Raw genomic sequence first — 20,257 nt, 5'->3', positions numbered from 1 at the left:
ACAGGAGGTAATTTTCCGGACATAAATAGAGGAACCGCACACTTGGAAAAGAGAACTGATGTCGGGTGGGGGGATTTTTTTGGAGAAGGGCGCTATCCAACCTTACAGCTGAGTTCCTGGGCAGTAAAGGCCTCGCTGAAGGAGCATGAGTGATGCTTTTGTAAACGATTGATCCGACGGTCCCTTCTACCCCTGCAGCCATGGCGGCTGCTCGGCCGCTCTCCAAGGCAGAGTGTCTGAAGCGTTACTTGCCGGTCCCGGTTGATTCAGGGTCTAAGGCTAGTTTGACTCGCTACAAGAAGCTGCGGAAGGTGACTGGTGCTGGGGGCAAAGGGATGAAGATCGTAGACGACGATGTGAGCTGGGCAGATATTTCTACTAAGTCAAAAAAAGAAGAAAAGGAAGATGAGGGAGATTTGCCTGTGGTGGCTGAATTCATTCATGAACGCCCAGAAGAACTGAAGCAAATGGAGGCATTCCGAACCGGGAACACGTGGAAACTGCTAGGAGAACAAAAGCCAGACCTGTCCCCACCCAGGAGGACACGGCACGACTCTCCAGGCTCCTCACCTCCCAGGAGGACCCGGCAGGACTCCTTAGACCCACTGCAACCCAAAAGGTTCCCTTTTAACCTCCCAGATTTAGCTCCTGAGGTTTGTCATTCACTGTCTGGGAAAGCCCCTGCCAAGTCCTCTCTAGGTCTGAAAAAGAGTAGTACACATGGGGATGAATCTTCTCAACACAAAAATCGATCACCTTCCTCTCCTGGGCCAGGGGAAGCACTGCCTGACTCCAGACACTCTTCTCCTAGGCACAGGAAATTCCATTGGAAGCCTTCAACCAAGAAACTCCAAAGGCATCATGTAGATTCTTCTCTTCCTGAGAAGAGCAACCAGCAGGCCTCTGATTCAGAACTGACACCTCCACTGAAGAAGCAGAAAGCAGCCTCTAATTCAGACCTCTCCCCACCAAGAAGGAAGCAAAAAAACAGGTCTGGGGATTCAGATCTCTCTCCACCCCAAAGGAGTCAGCCTCCTGTAGCAAAGGCCACACAGCTGTTTTCTGGGACCAAAACGGGGTTGGTGTCATATGTCAGAAGAGATCAGCAGGAGCTCAGCAGGCAGGGTCAAGAAATCAAACATCTGGAAGTTGAATTCCAAAATACTGAAACCATTTTTCGAGATAAGTCTGGTCTCAAGAGGGACCAGAAGCTGGACCAATTAGAGCAATGTCGTAAAGAAAAGTCTGAGAAAAATGAACAGTATGCTCAGTGGGGAAAGGGCCTTGCTCAGAGCCAGCAGCAACAACAGAACATGGAGGATGCAATAAGGGAGATACAGAAGCCATTCTTTCAGTACATCAATGATGAGGACCTAGATCAGATGCTCAGAGAGCAGGAGAGAGAGGGGGACCCCATGGCCAAGTTTATTAAGAAGAATAAGGTCAAGAGGAGCAAGGATAAAAAGGAAAGGCCTCGATACAATGGTCCCGCACCTCCCCTCAACAGATTCAACATCTGGCCTGGGTATCACTGGGATGGTGTGGACAGGTCCAATGGCTTTGAGAAGAAGCGTTTTATCAGACTTGCCAACAAGAAAGCTGTTGAGGAGCTTGCCTATAAATGGAGCACTGAGGATATGTAGTTCTTGTAACTAAGCAATGGCTGTAGGTTTTGATGGTGGCCAAAGGACAGATAAGACAGCCAGGAAGGGTCAGGGTAGCAGCTTACACAGACCAGCCATTCATGGTTGCCACCAATGACCCTGGGAGAGAGCTTAGGCTTTGGTATCTGGTTGGGGTGTGGGGGGGACACCTTGACCCAGGGAAATGTCCATATTCTTCAGCCATTTACACAGCTGCTTCTACTGTCTTTTAAATGACACATGTCCCACTGAGGGTTATAAAAGTGCTCCAAAATTCATTCTTGATTGGGCTTTTTCTTTTTTTTTCTCTTGTTTTGTAAAAACAAACAAACAGAAAACAAACAAACAAAGATCACAGAGACAAAGAAGCTGGTCTTTTTAAGGGGAGGCTGGGGTGTGATCTGAGGTTAAGAGGAGGCTGTGGTGTGCTATGGCCAAGTCGGGACTGGCTGATAATCTTGACTTGAGAACAGTGAAAGAAGATGACACTGACCAGCTCTTTACCTGCTCCAACTCAGATTTTTCAGGACCAGCTTGAAGCTGAGGAAAGGGCAAGATCACAGAGATCAAAGCAGACTGCACTGGTCTCATCAAGAAGAGAACTTCCCCCTTGTATATATCTGGAAGGTTGGATACCTCATTTGTTGGAGGATTTTAGAGAAAGAGGTGCCTTTTCAGAAATACCTGTGATCCAATACCCACTGGATATATTGGAAGAAAGTAAGTGTCCAACGCATTGGCCATTCAGGTGGATGCAGAGGAAATAAATATGATGCAATTGCTGGACAGAGACAATGAAGGGACAAGATCATTTATAGCAAGTACATTGACCTGCTTCCCAAAAAAGTTATGCATGCAGAGGACCCAGCCCTGCAAAGACCTGATGAAGAAGCTTAAAGAGGTTACAGACAAGATATGGGTAGCCCTAGAGAAACCAGTCTCTCAGAAAGTTGCTGCTGCTATGCCAGGTTGAGCTGCACATAAACTAGCTCCAGCTCAGGATATCTGGAACACATCATCTCAGCAAGGATTAGCCTTCAGTTCTGGAGCTAAGCAAAGAGGTATTTGGGGGGTAGAAATGCACAAAGATACAATGGAGCCTCATTCAGAATTAATGAAGGAATTCCAGAGTTTAAAGGAGGGAGACCCAATATGGAGGAGAGAAGCCAGGAAGTTGCTTGAGTTCTCCCCATTTTCCTTCAGAAACAATGTAAAATCAAGCCTCTAAAAGAATTCTGGAATGACAGAATCCACGAACAGACAGAGTGAAACAATTTGACAGCCCAAGAGAACTTAGGACTTCAGAAAAGATCTGTCTCACTTAGGTGAAAGGGGAGGGTAACAAAGCCAAGTGCAGACTGTGTCCCCTGGGCCCCAATATCTTGGCTCAGCAGGCCAGCTGTGAGCCCTCCAGCCCCAGCCCAGAGGGCAGCATTGCCAATGCCCAAACCCAGGGCACAACAGGCCAGGCCAGCCCAGCTGAATGGGCAAGATGCCAGCACTTCAGACCCTACAGTAGAAAGCCAATGAACCAGCCCCTGGACCCCAGTGCAAGAAGCTTGGTACAATGCTGAGTGGTTGCTTCATAAGTATTTGCAAGGTTAAAGATTTTGAGATGTGCCCACAAATTAAACTTCACGTCCTTCAGTGGATTCCATTCCACTAGGGGCAGGGAATGAGAGGAGATGTAGAATCAAAAGAAAACTTCCATACAAGTAATGCAAAGTACATACTGAGCAATGATAAGACAGACTTAGGTTTTGTCCTTGGACTCCCGCTAACCTAGACTAGGTATTTAGTAGTCAGTCAGTCAGTGGATGAGCACTTAGCAAAGTGCTCTTTGTGTGCCAAAGCTTGGGTTAACCCCAGTAGGGGGTTCAGTGAATAGCTTTTGCCTTGAAGGAATGATCCCTATTGCTAAGGAGCTTGACTTTAACCTAGAAATAGGAACGGGACCTGTGACTTCACTGGCACCAGGAACTCCCGGGTGAGGAAATTTGCTCTATCAGTTATCCCTTTCCCTCTGAACCCCAAATTTCCTATCTTACATTATTTTTCAGAGTCCTGATAAATGACTTGGCCTGGGTCACACAGTTTGTGTCAGACACCAGGTCTTCTTTGTGAGGGCTGGGTTAGTGGAGCCTGTTTGCAGCCCCTGGGCTGGCTAACACAAATGGCATTTTTTTTCCTGTTTTCTTTCTTTATTTCCCTCCAAAATTATTTATATTTATTTCGTTTTTCACTTTTATAAGATTATGAATTTTAAATTTTCTCCCCATTCTTCCCTTTCTCCCTGCCCAAGACAGCATGCAATCTGATATAGTCATGCTAAATATACTTCCACATTAGTCATGTTGTAAAGAAGAATAACAACGAAAAGGAAAAACCACGAGAAAGATTAAAAAAAAGGAAAAATGGTATGCTTTGATCTGCATTCCAACTCCATAGTTCTGTTTCTGAATGTGGATAGCTTTTTCCATCATGAGTCTTTTGGAATTGTCTTAGATCATTGTATAGCTGAGAAGAGATAAGTCTATCAACTTATTAAACAATGTTGATGTTACTGTGTACAATGTTTTTCTATTTCTTTCCACTTCACTCATCCCACGATATATTGAACATCAATAGGTAAAGTCACAATGTGAAATGGGTACCTATATAACTTTCTAAGTAACATAACAATTCCTCTATATTTCTTTAGGTTGGTTGTTCAGTCATTTAGCTGTTTTTGCCAGGCCACATCGCCCAAGTAGTAGATCTGTATGATGAGTACGCAGACACAGATATCCCCACTACACTCATCTGGTGTCTTTCAATGGATACCTAGACCACATTGACTACGAATGATAAGATGGATGTGCCAAGAAGATATATCTCCAGGTCCAATTCTGGAAGCAAGAACTTACAACACCCAATGAATGCAGGTGCCCTCCCTGGACAAGTGAGCCTAGTTGGGAAGCTGACCCAAGGAGTGGCTGCTGCTTTGAGAGGAGGAGTGCAATTTCAACCCTGAGGCTGCTAGCTTATGTGGATATGGCATTTCTCAAAGCCATCACTTTGACTCCTCCCAAACTATGAGACAATCAACTGAGCTTTAACCTTGTGTCCTCTCCAGGCCAATGGAACAGGGAAGCTCCAGCCAGTGGGCATCTTCCCGAACACTGCAGGAACACAAGGGCCAGAGAACATACATAAAACTCTTTTTATGGATATTCAGGAGCAAGGCTGGACAGTGGAACAGTTATGCTCAAAGGATCACTCACTGCTTTTTAGGTGTGCAGGGCAGCCGCCACATCAGTGGCACAGCTACACCATCAACTGAACTGCTCCCAGCATCTAAGCCCCCAGCCAAACTACCCCCCGGAGACTCATCCTAACCATCCATCAGTCCTGCAGCTCTTGGTGTCTCAGGCCCCCACCTTTCAGGGACAACAGCTGACCTCAGCTCAACATCAGTCACAGGATCATCAAGACCAGACACTGTCGACACCATTGGTTAGCAGGGAAGAACAGTCATCTGAATCATTCCCTGCTTTTAACCAAGAAGAATTGTATTGCAGGGATATATCCAAGAGAACTGTTGGGCTTGGATCTACATTGCTCCTTCCTCCACCCCAGTCACCTTATGCCCTCCAGGGACATATTCCTGCCCACCTTGGATGAAATGCAAAGATAAGAAAAGAGGAATTTCAGGACTGAGAGTGCCTGAGTGCCTCTCCATCTGAGGCCCTTGAGTTTGGGGTACCCTGGCATTGAAGCTGGAGGAAGCTTTGTCTTTTCCCCACACCAGTTCTCTTCATTCAGTTGTCAGCCTGGTAAAAACAAGGCTTCAGAAAAGGGAAGGGGACTGGACTTGTTAATTCACTGATCTAGGGAAATCCCAGATTAAGGAAATTCCTTCTAATTAGCAAGATGAGTTAATACCTTCTTTGCACTTCATAGTTTTAACCTCTCATAGCCTTCATGTTGCCAGGGAGATTTAGGTTCTTTTGGCCAGTGTCAACATATCTTGCAGCCATTTGGTTTTTTCACTTGATGGGTGGTTGAGATTCCAATTGAACTTTGAGTTTCACACTTACTTTTCCTGAGTATTTATAGAAGAGACCTCACCCTTCCATAGTTAGTCCTCTATAGGGAGGTACTTTTCCTATCCAAATGGAGAGAATGCAAGCTTGGCTTCCTTGTGCTACCAGGAGCAGTACCAAAGATTAGAGAGTTGGTATGAGCAAAGATTATGAAGAAACAGATTTGAAGGACATCGCTGCGAACTACTGCTGAGGCTGACAAATCCTCTGCAGAAAAGAGGACACAGATGATCCAAGAGTCCAGATTCTTGAGTGATGACATGGAGCACACTCATTTGGTGAAAGGCTTGAATTTCACTCTTCTCCAGAACTTTCAAGCTGAGATGTCCCGAAAAGAGAAAGAAGAAGAGGAAATGATGAAGAATCCACAAGAGGAAACAAGGAAAGATGAAGATCCTGAGAGTAAGATTGAATTTAAGACACGTTTGGGCCACAAGGTTTTCCATAGCCTCTTCAAGAATAAAGCTTATGAAATAAATGAGTTGTTTCTGCCAGGTCGAATGTCCTATGTGGTAGATCTGGATGATGAGTATGCAGAGATGTCCCTACCACACTTATCCCAGCAAAGCTCTTGTACTAGATAAGAACACTGGTAAATCCAAAGGATTGATTTCCTTGCTTTGAGGATCAGAGAAGCACAATTGTGGTGACTGACAATTTTAATAGGATCAAGATAAAAGGAAGAACTATATAAATGGACCATATGGCTAATTATAGGCCCCCAAGGATTCCAGGAATCTGGATGATGCAACCAGAATGCTCCTGGGGAAGGACTGTGGGGTAAAAATCCCACCTCCTAGTTCATCTGAATCCTCCAGAAGATGCCATGCCTATGAAAAAATATTTTAAAAATGGGAGGGAAAGGAAGAAAAAAAAAAGATGTTAGAGAGACTGTGGAAAAGCAGGAAATGTCTGCATTATCATCCATAGCATCTCAGCACTAGACCAGAAAGGGAAAGGAAGGTGTTGCCTTTGGGAAATCTGCCACTCTAAGCCTTGAGAAGGGCTTCAGTTCAGAGTGTCAACAAAGTCATAAATACTTCTATGGCTCCCCTGCACTTCCCCGAGGTCCACTTGAGAAAGCAGAGACCACAAAGGAGGCTTTCAAGGAAGGATTAGCCATGAATCAAGAAGTCTGAAAGATCTCTAGCAAGAAGGAAAAAGAAGGAAGGAAAAGCTCAGACATTGGGACAGAAGCCAAAGCTTGAAACACCATGAAGAGCATTCTGGAGCCAGGTCTAAGAAGAGGCACAAAGAAAGGTCCAAGTAAGACTGGGATAGACTGTCATTCCATGTCCAGTGTGCCCAATTTCTGTCAACCTAGAAATGAAGACTCATTTGAAAAAAGTAACTCACCTGAGCTAAGCTGTTATTGTTTCTGTAAATAAAGTCTCAGATGTTGTTTTTAAAAAAAGGAGGGGCAGATTGGTGACATAGTGGATAGAGCATTAGCCCAGGACTCAAGAGGACTTGAGTTCAAATTTTGCCTCAGACACTTGACACTAGCTGTGTGTCTCTGGGCAAGTCGCTTGACCCTACTGGCTTTCTCCCCCACCCCCAACATCTTTCAAGAAATTACCAAGGAAAACTGCCTGGATAGTCTATAATCAGGGATAGCACTTAAATTAAAAATGGTTAGGGCCTGGAGGAACAGGTTAAGGAGCTTGGTCAGAAGATTGCAATAGATGAAAAAATGGAAACAACTTTAGAGATCAACTATTCCTATGCCTTTCTACAGATAAGGAAACTGAAGCCAATCTGTCTTTAGCTTGGTCAGGATTTTCTTGCCATGCTCTTAAGACTTCCTGCATTTAGTATTCTAAAATACCCCTTTTCTGGGGGTCAATACTTCTTCATTTGATAATGACATCTGAGATCTGGAATTGATTGAATCTCTCTTCTACATACTCTATTGATCTCTTAATAAACCAGTGTGACATTAGCAAATGTTTCTAGTTGCTTTATTTTTTCCTGGTAAAATTAGTGCATGAGAAAATCTTGTTTTCAGTAAAGATTTTAATAGCTTAAAAAGAAATCCTTGTTTTCATCAGGGGAGGAAATGCTCCTGTCACTCCCCAAAACTTTTCTTTCCTTTTGTCCTAAAACAAACTCTTGCCTCAAGGAGAAACAGACAGTATTTAGCCAAGAATAGTTGAGTGTTTTTATCAATTATTTAGAAAAGATCCCCTATTCTGGGATAGGTGATGGAATCCTAATGAAGCTGCCCCCAGCCCCAATATTTTAATTTGCTCATGAGTTTCACTGAATGCATGGATGTCCTAATTTAACCACATAATCTGGCTTACCACACCATAGGGCCACAGACCCACTCACAGACCTCCCTGAACAGCAGACCCACTGCCCCTACCTAGCCACTGCCTCCCCCTCCAACTCTCAGTAGCCTAACTTCCTCCTACGTTACTCACTACCCCACTGGAACAGCAGGCATGTCCATGTGATGACACACCAGCCACTGCTGCCCCCAGACCCATTCCTCATATTGCCATGGAAACATCATTTTAAACCACCCAGAGCTGCATTGCATGCCTTTATCCAAGAGAACTACTGTGCTTGGATCTACATTGCTTCTTCCTGATAGAACTCTAACCGCCCCTCCTCCGGGTACCTTATTCCCCCAAGGGACATCTAGCTGACCTCAGGTAAAATCAGGCTGATGTTTTGAGAGATATTTTGAGAGACAGTCTGCTGTCTATATGGTGATATTTTTTCCCTCATTTTACATTTAAGTTCAAAATCTTTAGTATGTTACCAAAAACCCCCAAACCAAAACCAAATCACATCAATGAACCAGTCATGTAAGTGCTGTGTATTCTATCGAATTGGGAGCACGACCACAGTTACTCCCATTCTCTTAGGGGTTAGATGGAGGTAAATGCAAAGAGAAGAGGAATTTCAGGAGAGAGGGTGCTTCTCGCGGTCATCCACTTAGGAGCGGGTGGCATCGAAGCTGAAGGAAACCTTGTCTTTTCCCCACACCAGACCTCTTCCTTCAGCTGCCAGCCTTTCAAAATGAAACTTCAGAATCGTAGAGAGGGCAGAAAAAGAATTATGTAGTCTGCAGGTCAAAGCATATTATTTGCTCCCCTTTTTGGTTTGGTTTGTTTTTTCTTTCTTATGATTCCTCACATTCATGCTAATTCTTCTAAACAATATGACCAATGTGAAAACATATTTAATAAGAATTTATATGCAGAGCCTGTATCAGGTTGCACACCATCTTCAAGGGGAGGAGGAGAGGGAAACAGAGAAAATTTAAAACTCAAAATTTTTATAGAAGTGAAAATTGCAAATTGAGGATAAATTAGTTAATAAAATTTAAAAAAAAAATCTAGGGATGAATTCACTGATCTAGGGTTTCCCATATGATGAAGTTTTTTCTAACTTCTAAGATGAGTTAGCACCTTCTCTGCACTTTATAGTTTTAGCCTCTCATGGTCTTCCAGTTACCAGTCTTCTTTAGGTTCTGTTGGCCAAGGTCAACTTTCCTTCTAGCAAATTATTGTTTCAATCACTGGGTTTGGTAGGAGGGGTTCCAATTCAAGTCCGAGTTCACAGCTATTTTGTCAGAGTACTTAGATGACAGACCTCACCTTTCATGACCTAGTCCTTTGTGGGGAGTACTATTCCTATATAGGGAGGGAAGGCAAACTCCTAAGGGAACGAACTGGTTAAAGGAGTAGGGATTTTTGGAGGAGGGAGCTATCTCTCCTTAGTGTTGAGTTCAGTGTCTCCTCCTAGGCAATAAATGCATGAATGAAGGAGTGAAGCTTCAGAATATTTTTTTTAAAGAGATTATAAGGGTGACTTCTGTGGAGGACTAGAAGGTGGCCCAAGGCTCTCCCCAACCCTGTCTGCCCCCAGATGCCAGAGGTCACTGTCAAAGAATGTCCCGGATCCCTCTGGGGAAAGTCCTTCTGAGAAATGTCATTCGGCACACAGATGCTCACAATAAGATTCAGGAAGAGACAGATATGTGGAAGACAAGAGAACTGGAGAAACAGATGGAAGATGCTTATGGGGGAACACAGAGGAGAATATTTCCCAGGAGCTCAGGACGAATGCGAAGTGAGGGTTTCGATGAAGAAAGTCATCGAGTTTACTGGAGGACAAAGCAAGAAATTCCCAGGACATTGGAAGACGATTTGCTTAGGGCTCCATCCTGGAACCGAAAGCTATATAATTACGAGGCCAATATGCCAGACAGATGGGGTCACAATGGATATAAAGAACTATATCCCAAGGAATTTGAGACAGACAGTGATCAGCAAGATGCTATTAATGGAAGAAATACACCTCCCCAGGATAAGCCATCTACTCATGAATCCCATAAACGTAAGAAGTCAAAGAAATCTCACAAAAAAAGCAAAAAAACAGGTCACACAAAAAACAAAAGAAAAGCAAAAAGGAAGCCACAGACAGAGCTGCAGGTTCCTCAAGCGAATACTCAGGAGAAACTCAGGTTTCCAGTGCTAGGAAGGAGAAACAATCACATAAGCAAAAGAAAAAATCAAGGGAAAAGGCTCCCAAAAAACCTGCTTCTTTCTCAGAGTCAGAAAGTGATTCTTCTCACCCAGATGATTCAGCATCTAGTAGTTCTGGGGAAAGTAAGCAAAAAGATCCCAAGAAAACCAAAAGGAAAAGGGATCAGAAGGATCAAATCATCCCAACAAAGAGGAAGAGTGAGGTTCAAGAGAGGGCCAGCAAGCGGAAGAACTGGAAGGTGGCCTCTGATGAAAAGACAGGTGAGAGCTCTGAGGAGGATTAAATGGAGGGAGGCTTCACCCTCCAGGTTTCCCAGGTGACCTCTTAGACTCGATGGGGGTGGCAGGGACCCTCTCTTGGTAGAACAAGTGGCGCAAGTGGTGAGAGCTGCCTTGTGCCATCTGAATCCTATTTGAGCCTGTTAAACTTGATCCCCTTTTATTGCTAGTGGGGATGCTGTTGTTAGTTTTTGTGATGAAGGTTTCTTGAAGAGAAAAAAGGGCAAAGAAACTGGGCTTAGGTTAAAGGGAGGCTGTGGTACTCCATGGTTGGGCTGGAACCTGCTTAAGATCCAGCCTAACTGGAGTATGTGTCCCTGGCATCAAAATGTGCACTCACTCCCAGCTCAGCCAGCCTACGTTGTCCCTAAGCTTGGACAAACACTTCAGTAAACAAGGCTCTGCTACCATAAATGTGTGTCTCTGTCTGGATCAGATGATGGCTCATTCTTCTAGGATCTTCCCTTGCCCAGTCACAGGGGCGCCTCTCAGTGACAGGACCAATTTGGCTGCTGTTGCAGAAGCAGTAAACTCTGGCACCCCCGGGGGATCAAGTGACTTGGGTTTGGAACAACCAAGGAAAATGACAAGGGAAGACTGGAGAAAGAGTCAGGAGAATAGGGAAAGCTGGGTAATCCACCAACTGAAGTTGGTGAAGAAGGAAAAACTGTCAATTCTCATATTCCTCACATCTCCTTTGTGCCATGGGACATAGACCCAACAAAAATACCCACACTAAAGTATCCGAGACCCCAGCCTAAGAAACAAAAACTGTGTAGTTCATCTGTAGAATGCCAAAAGAGGGGCATGCAAGAGAATATGGCAACTACAAAATACTGCAAAAAAGCATCTAATAGTTGTGGAGCTATGATGGACTCCAAAAAAAGACTGCTTTGAGAGATCTAGACACGTTGGTATCAAGTTCACAGGAACCAAAATAGCCCCAGATGGACATACTGAACCTTAGCTTATGTTTGACAATGGTGGTAAAAGGTATCAGTGGAACAGCTACAAGTCAGAGGAATATAGAAAGATTGTGGAAGAATATGCCAAGGTTAAATGGACTGGCTAAATGCACACTCAAAACTCAGAAGCTACTGAAAGAATTAGTCTCAGGAAAGTCAATGGAACAAGTGAACTCCTCCAAACATCAGTGGGGAGAAGAACCAAATTCTCAGATGGAAAGAGACCATAACAGGGAAAATGAGGCTGAAGATAAGTATGTAGATGGCATTGATATGCATAGACAAAGTTTTTACTCTAAAAGATGCATTTCAGTCTGCAACCTCAGGATTCTAGAAGTCATTGATAAATACTTGTGAAATATAGATCCCAATTCTGCCTCCTATGATCCCCAAACCAGAGCAATGCGAGAGAATCCCTATGCCTATTCAGGAAAGAATCCTGATGAAGTTAGGTATTCAGGAGACAACTGCAGTCCATACACTGGAGATACAATTTCAATGGCACAAACACAGGTGTTGGCCTGGGAGGCTTATGACAAAGGGTCTAAAGTTAATCTCCAAGCAGATCCAACAAAAGTGGAGTTGCTATCTAAATCATTTAAAGTCAAGAAAGCAGATTTCAAAGAACAACAGAAAGAAAGCATCCTAGACAAGTATGGAGGTGAAGAACACCTGGATGCTCTCTCATCTCAATTACTATTAGCTCAAATAGAAGACTATGTGGAATATTTAAGACATGGAACAATCATCAAGGGACAAGAATGAGCTATGGCCTTCTCTAAGTATGAGAAGGTTGTCAATATCAACAATCAGATACATATCTGGGAATCCTATTGGACAGAATGTAGATCAGGGTACAAGTGCTGGCCATCCTTTGTCAGGTTTTCTTACTGTACTAGAAAATGGGGAAGGAAATCACCAAGGGAGAGGAATCTATTCCTGATGATGCCATGGGAAAAGAGCAAGCAAGCAGAACAAAAAGTCTAATGGAGCCTCACCAAGAGAAACTGAAAGGGGAGGAGAGCAAAAGGGAAATCCCAGTAGAGTTGTTCAGACAGGGAGGGTGACGAAAAGGAGAAACATGAAAAATTGAAAAAGACATTAAATGAAGAGGAGATTCACCTTGTACATGTCAAGGAGATCATGCAAACAGATGAGAGGAAGAGGCCCTACAATATATGCATGAAGCCCTCGAGCCTACAGGAGAGGAAATGGAGGTATAAGGATGTAACACCAGAGGCCAGATGACCCCATGATTTCTTTCCTTGGACATCAATGATATGACTTCGAAGCAGATTCAGGACATTCAACTTGTTTATATATATCTCTTGGTAAACAAAGATTGAAAAATCCTCGTTTGTTTTTCTTGGTGTCGACATAAATTTCTGGACGTCCTTCATAAAATAAACAAGCAAAAACAAACACCTGCAGCAACCACATTCCTGTCATGAAACCCTGCTGTGAATAGAGTTTTTGTCCCTAGGCAAACTTGTCTCATTGTTGCTGCTGTACTCCATCGCCTGACTCTCTGTCCAGCCACAACTATATGTATCAAGGCTTAGCCTGGCTGCCTTGGGTCTTCTCAGTCTTAGAGGAGAATCAGGATCTCGTGCGTAGTTTCCATCCTCCAACAGAAAAAAAAAAAAGGCTTTTTGCCCATAATCTTTATGAGCTCTTTGGTATTTGTGTTTTATTTTATTTTTCAGAGTTAACATCTGCAGCAGCCATGCCTCCAACAGCCTCACCCCCACCAGCCATCAGACCTGCAGCCCTTGTTGTCTCAGGTCCCTACCTTTCAGGTATAACTGCTGACCTTATCTCCACATCAGTCAGGAGCTTCAAGACCCAAAACTACCACCATGATTGGTGGAGGGGGAGGGGGTAGATAACAGTAATATGAATTGTACTCTGCTCTGAACCAACAAGAACTGAATTTCATGGATGTATTCATGAGGACTGCTGGACTTGAATCTACATTGCTTCTTCCTGATAGACACCTAACTGTCCCCTCCCCCCTACCCCCGCCCCGGGACCTTATTCCCCCAGGGACATCTTCCTGCCCGATGGGGCAATCTGACTGACCCTATGGGAAACCTGGCTGACCACAAGGGACATCTTCTGACCCCCAGACACATCTCATTGCCCCCCATGAAGATCTGGAGATCTGGCTGCCCCCCAAGGACAGCTGCCTGTTCCCCAGATTGACATTCTCAGAGGTCTGACTGACATACCAAATACCAGATCCAAGAGTTTCAGGTTTCTAGATGTCTGATTGCCTATGTTAAATGACAAATTGTTAGTAATGTGCGGAATGTTATCTTGGGTTATTTGAGGAATGTGGACACCTTGACATGAAAGGCACTCTAATACGATCCTTCACCTTGCTTTGACAATGTACCTAAAGGATTCCCTGTTGTATTGCATTTCATAAAAGCAAGAATTGTATGTGGGGGAAGACTGTTAGATTCTAGATCAGGGGAGTCCCCAGTCTAAGGTGAGAAGTCACAAGGAGCTTTACCTGATTGAGAGGCAACTGTCCTTGTGACCTATAAAAGCAAGCTGAGCTGGATGGAGCTAGGATTGTCATCTCTGTTTTTTCCTTTGTTCCTATCTATAAGTCCTTATAAAATGATATAATAGCCTACTAATAAATTTTGTTGCCTTAACTTGACTGTCTTCTTGTCATCCTAAAAGATTTTTCTCTCAGACTTAGAGTGAGGAATGAATATCAAAGGGATTTCTCTCCCTTGGCTTATAAGTGTTATTCTGGCTGGTCACAGGTGGGCAGAACTTGGAATTTTCTGGGTGAGTCTGGATTTCAAGGCCCCAGATGTATTTCTTTTCTGTCATTTTTCACGTGAATAAGGTGATCAAACCATGATCCTGAGGTGAATGGTTTTAACCTTTGTGGTAGTAGCCTTATAATTGCAGTCAGAAATCCTGAATTCTGACCATTCCTTGACCAATAGGTAGAGCTCTCTGCAACAACTTTTCAGAGGAGATGATCCCACTCTCCTGAAGGGAGGACACTGAAAATAAAGGAATGAAGTCTAAACCAACCCCCCTGAAACTGTACCCTCTGGTGACAGATAATATCTTGGTAAATGGCCAGAGTCATCTATGTTTCTTAAGGACAATGTAGTAATACTGAACTGATGGATAATCATGGAGGACCTACCATGAACAAAGCACTAACATGTTTACAACTTAACAACTCGGGTCAACATATATGATGTCCTTTCTCTTGTGGCCAAGCAGAGGAGAGCCCATTCTAATGGATGACTGCCCTTCCAGTATCTGAAGCCAGCTCTTTTGCTATCTCTCCCCCAAGTCTTCTCATCTCCAGGGTAGACACTCAAAATTCCTTGAAACAACCTTGCTAGGGCTGGATCTTTCCATTTCAATCAATCTCCAGTTTAAATCAACAAGCATTTATTAAGAGGAATGCATTCTGGAAAAATAGTGGAGTGGGTCAGAATTTTCCAGCTATTTCCTTCACAAACAGACAGAAAATCACCACAAAATGATTGTAGAGCAGCAAAAATAAAGGGGCATAAAGCAGTTGTCCTCCTAAGAAAATGTGAGAGGATCTCAGAAAAGCCAGGATCTTCAGGATCTGAGGTTTGGTCTGAGTGAATTGTAGACACCTCCAGGCACACTCCACGAAATCAACACACTCTAGGCCAAGGAGCAGCTCTGTCAGGAAGCCATCTAAGCCACAAGAAATTTCACCTCCACTTTCACTTCACTCAGAGTCTCAGGCAGTTTCACCTAATGAACTTTTTACCTCACAAACTTTCATCTAGGGAGCCATGGAGGTGGCTTGCAGGTAAGATTGTGAACTTGGGTTACCGACACACCTGAGACACTTCTAGCTATGGGAATGTGGATGAATGATTTAACCTCTATCTGCTTCAGTTTCCTCTTCTAAAATGAAGAAAATTATGACATGTAGCTCCAGGGTCGTCATGATAATCAAATGCAAACCTTAACTTATATAAGTGATAGCTATCAGAATGAAGTTTTATTAACTTTGGTTTAGAGAATTTTTCTTGCTAGATTTCTACACCAATGTAATCCCAGGGACCAAGGACCTTGCATTTATGTGTTTTTAATTATTTGCTTTCTTAATAGCTCAGTATCTTGCGAAAGAGAAATTCCCAAATTAACCTTTAATAGCTTAGAGGGACCCATTGTATTCATCTGTATTTCCCCATAACCCAGCACATCATAAGAGATATTTAGGAAGTCAAATTGAGAAAGCTAAAATTTCATGTGTTCAATAGCAAGGAGCGAAGGAGGGGAAAGTGATTTCCATAAAGAAGGTTCCCTCAGCTTGTTGCTCCATGCTTCCTCAGAATAGCAGTGTCTGATCTTGAGAAACTCATGAAGAAAAACAATGATAAAAACATATAAAACAAGTTAAAGTCTGTCAAACACTTTACCCACTTTTTCTCGTGGGTTCTCACAACCACCTTGTGATGTATTAGACACTACTGGGTTTTGATAAAGACAACCTGTGATCTCTTCAGGTTTGGGGGCTCAGACTGAAGAACTTCCTTCTGTCCAAGCAGATGCACACCTTCTCTGCAACAGAGATTCTTAAAAAGAGGCCTGGATCACAGAAAACATCAGTGGCTTAGCCAAGGTCACACAGGCATTAAATTGTTGAAACAGGACTTGAAGCAGGGTCTTCCTAATTCAGAAGCTGGCTCTCTACCCACTATGCCACATGCCTTCTCTCAGGGATTATTCATCCCAACATTTACAGATGGGGAAAATGAGGCTCAGAGGAGTTCAATAACTTGCCCATGGTCACACAGCTAGTAAGAACCAGGGTCTTCCTGACACTATATCCAGCTCTCTTTCCACTGCCACAGGTCCAGTGTGTCTCTGAGTCAGGTAGGGGATCTGAGGAGTTCAGTGTCACATGATATTACAAAATTGTCCTTCACAAAGACACGCATTCAGAACCTTCAACAAACAGCTACAGACATTTATTCATCTCTATCTCATGCAAGGCTCTGCTAGATGCTGACAGAGTCTCAGACATTAAAACTACAATTTCATTCAAAGAGCTTAGGTTTCAAGGTAGGAAATGAGACAGGCAGGCAAATGGATAATTCAGGAAACACATTCTGAAGATGTGGATAAAGACAAAAAGGCATTTGAATGGCTATGAAAGGGGATGCCTTGACCAGAAGCCAGTTTGGTCACTGTAGTTTTTTTTCAAAATCAAAACTTGAAAGTGATTCCACTTCCTGAACTCAAATGACATCAGAAGATAGGACAGAAGATGCCAGGGCTTCAGTTTCCTTATTGTGTTCCCTAAGGTGAATCCCTTCCCCTCTCAGGTCCTCAGTCTCTGCAGCTGTAAGATGATGTGTAGTTTGGGGTGGGGGTGGGGAGGAGAGGAAGGGCCTTAAAGAGATGACCTCTTTGAACTGGGGGAACTCTAAGTAACTTGTTGAGTTGAGCTGATGCATGGTACCTGAAATGAATGACGGAGGGTGGAGGTTGACACTTTCAAATTGAAAGATTGAGCACTTTGGAACTGATGACATAGATTTTGAAAATGGCATTTGTGATGGCCAGACTGGGGCCTGCCAGCAGGGTCTATTAACTAAATCTGATGTTCCTTCAGAACTCCAGGCTGTGAGAGGACCTCTACCAAACTTGACTTTTCCCTCTGTAGTTGCAAACCAACTGTAACATGTTGCTTTGTTAGAGCACTTGAGCCATGTACATAAACCAGACCCCTATCATTCAAGACAAGTGTTCACATTATTTTGTCAGACTTTTACCAAAATGGGACTGTTGTCTTCCTTCATCTGCAGTGAAGAATTTAGTTCTTTGAGACTGCATCAAAACAAAGCAATTACTGAATTAATGAGAATAGCTAAGCAGAGAGTTCTTGAGGCTCAGCATGAAGGATACCCTCATGTCCATAAAGTCAGAGCAAAAGAAGTCATCTTTGAAGCACAGACTTCTCGTTATCTTAATGAGTCTGAGGAAATTGCTGTCCTAGAAAAGGGCAGGTATGGGAAAGTATGTAAGGTCAAAAACAAATTAGATAGGCAATTTATGCAATTAAAAAATTAAAATTAAATTAAATTAAATTAAAAATTAAATTTAAAAAATTCTGATTAAGAAAGCTACTAAAAAGGATTGTATGAAGGTACTTTGGGAGATTAAGGTGCTGGTGGGTCTGCAACATCCTAACATTGTAGGCTATCACACAGCTTGGATAGAATATGTTCATTCAGCTCCACCACAAGATAAGAGACTTCCTGTTGTCAGGTTGCCGTCTCTCCAGGTGGTATCTGATGATACAGAGGACAGAGATCAGTGTCATGTTCAAAGAGGTGAAAGTAGTAGCTCATCCATTATTTTTGCTGATTTGGACTCAGAAAAAGAAAAGCCCTTTGCAGAAACTTGGGTTGACAATCAGAATAACAAGTTAGTAAACTATAATAACTTGATCATAAGAGATGCCAATGAATATGAATCACAAGAAAATTGCTTAGTTAATACATCTTCTAGATCACTTGTTAAGCATCATATACTGCAAGAGAATAATTCATACCTGGAGGAGAATTTTACATCCACTGAGGAGCCTTCTGAAGAAAACTTAGCCTTGCTTGGGCAGACTGAGTTGAAGTACACCTCATACTCCATATTCAGATGCAACTATGTGAAATCTCTTTTTGGGACTAGATTACTGATCGAAATAAAAATAAGGGATCATCCATAGATGAACCTTCCTGTCCTTATGTTATGGGCAATGTTGCAACAAAAATTTTTCAAGAGCTTTTGGAAGGTGTGTATTATATACATAACATGGGAATGGTACACAGAGATCTCAAGCCCAGAAATATCTTTCTTCAAGGCCATGACCATCCGGTAAGAATAGGAGATTTTGGTCTAGCTTGGAGAGACATCATTCAGAAAGATACAGAATAGACCAGTAGAAATGGAAAAAGACTGACATATGTGTCATCAGGAGTGGGTACTAGTCTGTATGCTTCACCAGAACACTGCAAGGATCTGAATATGATGCCAAGTCAGACATGTATAGTTTGGGCGTGATTCTTCTAGAGCTCTTTCAGCCATTTGGAACAGAAATGGAAAGAGCACAAGTTTTAATAGGCTTAAGAAATGCTCAGATCCCAGAATCACTTAGCCAAAGATGTCCAATACAAGCCAAGTACATAGAGCAATTAACGAGGAGTAATTCTTCACAGCAACCATCTGCTGGACAGCTACTGGAAAGTGAACTTTAAAAATTCTGGAAATATGAATTATGTTCTACAGAAGAAAGTAGTTGAACAAGAAAAAGAAATTGAAAAACTCAAGGAAACTATAAGACTCCTTTCTCTGGAAAAAGGTGTAAAGGAAGATGTGAAAGAAAGTGAGGTCTCTCCAGCCTGACCTTGATCTTTAGGTACTCAAGAATGGACACAGTAAATTTTTAAGAAGTATTTGTTGTTAATTTTGTTGGATCTATTGAAATACAAATACGTTTTACAAATTTGTGTATGAGTGGGGCCATCCTTTTCTGTACAGGTTTTAATTTTCTTAATCTGTATGTAGAGAATAGCATTAAAATCAAGGTGTAAAATCTGTAAAAAAAAAAAAAAAAAAAAAAAGGGGGGGGGGAGGGAGAAACCTGGTCTCTGACACAGACTATTTGTGTGACCCTGGCCAAGTCATTTCTCAGGACTCTGAACAAATAGGAAATTTGGGGGTGAGAGGGGAAGGGAAATATCAATTTGCATTAATAGGAGGCTCTTGGTCACCCAGGAGTTCCTGATGCCAATGAAGTTACAAGTTCCATTCCTATCACTAGCTTAAAGGTGAGCTCCTTCATTAACAGGGATCATTCCTTCCAGGCAAAAGTCATTCTCTGACAATTCAGCAAGCAGCCCAGTGCCTGGCACACAGAACCTCTTAAATGCTTGTTGATTGACTACTATGTGCCTACATTAGGATCGGGGAATAAAAGCCAGAGTCTCTTTCTTGTAATTGTTTAGTATGTACTCTGTATTCCCTTGTGTAGAAGTTTTCTCAAGACTCTACCTCTTCTCCCATTTGTTGCCCCCAGTGGAATGGAATCACTGGAAGGCATGAAATTTAATTTGTGGGCTCAAAGAAAAATCTCTTCACCTTGTAAATACTTATGAAACAATCACTTAAAGAGAGGATTCTAGGAAAATAGTACAGTAGGTTAGAAAAGTCTCAGCTCTCCAAATTTCCTGCAAAAAATGCAGAGCATTGCCTCAGAGCAGGAGAAATAAATATGGAGTAACACAGTCGCCCTCCTAAGACAATTTGAGAAGTCCCCAAGAAGGATCCCCACCTCCAGGGACAGACATTCAATCTGAGTGAAGTGAAAACACTTCCAGGCTGACTCTGCAGAATATAAAAACAACAGTACCTGGGGGCAGCTGGATTGAGAGGCAACCTCAGGCTGAGAAACTTTCATTTTGTAGACCAAGTGAGGATGGGATGAAGTCTTAAAGGCTAAATTGTGTGTGTGCTTTGTCCTTCATTCTCAAAGAGGACCACGATTCCAGGAAGATGAAGACATGACTTGCAATTGACATTGATTTGAGGGAGGGAGAGCTGTGCAAAATCAGAAGCCTCACTTTCTTCTCCAGAACCAATTGAGTCCAGTGGCCTGATTTTGATCAGGGAGAATGGAGATGGCCCAGCATGCATTGAGAGACCTTGGGCCTCTTAAGTTAAGGTCTTTTTAGGTTCTCACTTTGAGTGATGCAATG

General features: G+C 42.8%; 5 pseudogenes; all 5 read left to right on the top strand.

Annotated features, from left to right (window-relative positions):
- The first annotated feature begins 200 nt into the window (after window positions 1-200).
- LOC140517109 (BUD13 homolog pseudogene) lies at window positions 201-1,643 on the top strand (annotated as a pseudogene).
- Window positions 1,644-6,253: 4,610 nt separating this feature from the next.
- LOC140513674 (uncharacterized) lies at window positions 6,254-6,998 on the top strand (annotated as a pseudogene).
- A 2,635-nt stretch (window positions 6,999-9,633) lies between these two features.
- On the top strand, window positions 9,634-10,514 carry LOC140517110 (uncharacterized protein NKAPD1 pseudogene; annotated as a pseudogene).
- A 323-nt stretch (window positions 10,515-10,837) lies between these two features.
- LOC140513614 (pre-mRNA-splicing factor SLU7 pseudogene) lies at window positions 10,838-12,753 on the top strand (annotated as a pseudogene).
- Window positions 12,754-13,200: 447 nt separating this feature from the next.
- On the top strand, window positions 13,201-18,918 carry LOC140513565 (eukaryotic translation initiation factor 2-alpha kinase 1 pseudogene; annotated as a pseudogene).
- Window positions 18,919-20,257: the final 1,339 nt, after the last annotated feature.

The sequence above is a fragment of the Notamacropus eugenii genome, chromosome 1 (assembly GCF_028372415.1).
Source record: "Notamacropus eugenii isolate mMacEug1 chromosome 1, mMacEug1.pri_v2, whole genome shotgun sequence".
NCBI lineage: Eukaryota > Metazoa > Chordata > Mammalia > Diprotodontia > Macropodidae > Notamacropus > Notamacropus eugenii.
This window is presented reverse-complemented; position numbering and strand designations above follow the sequence as displayed.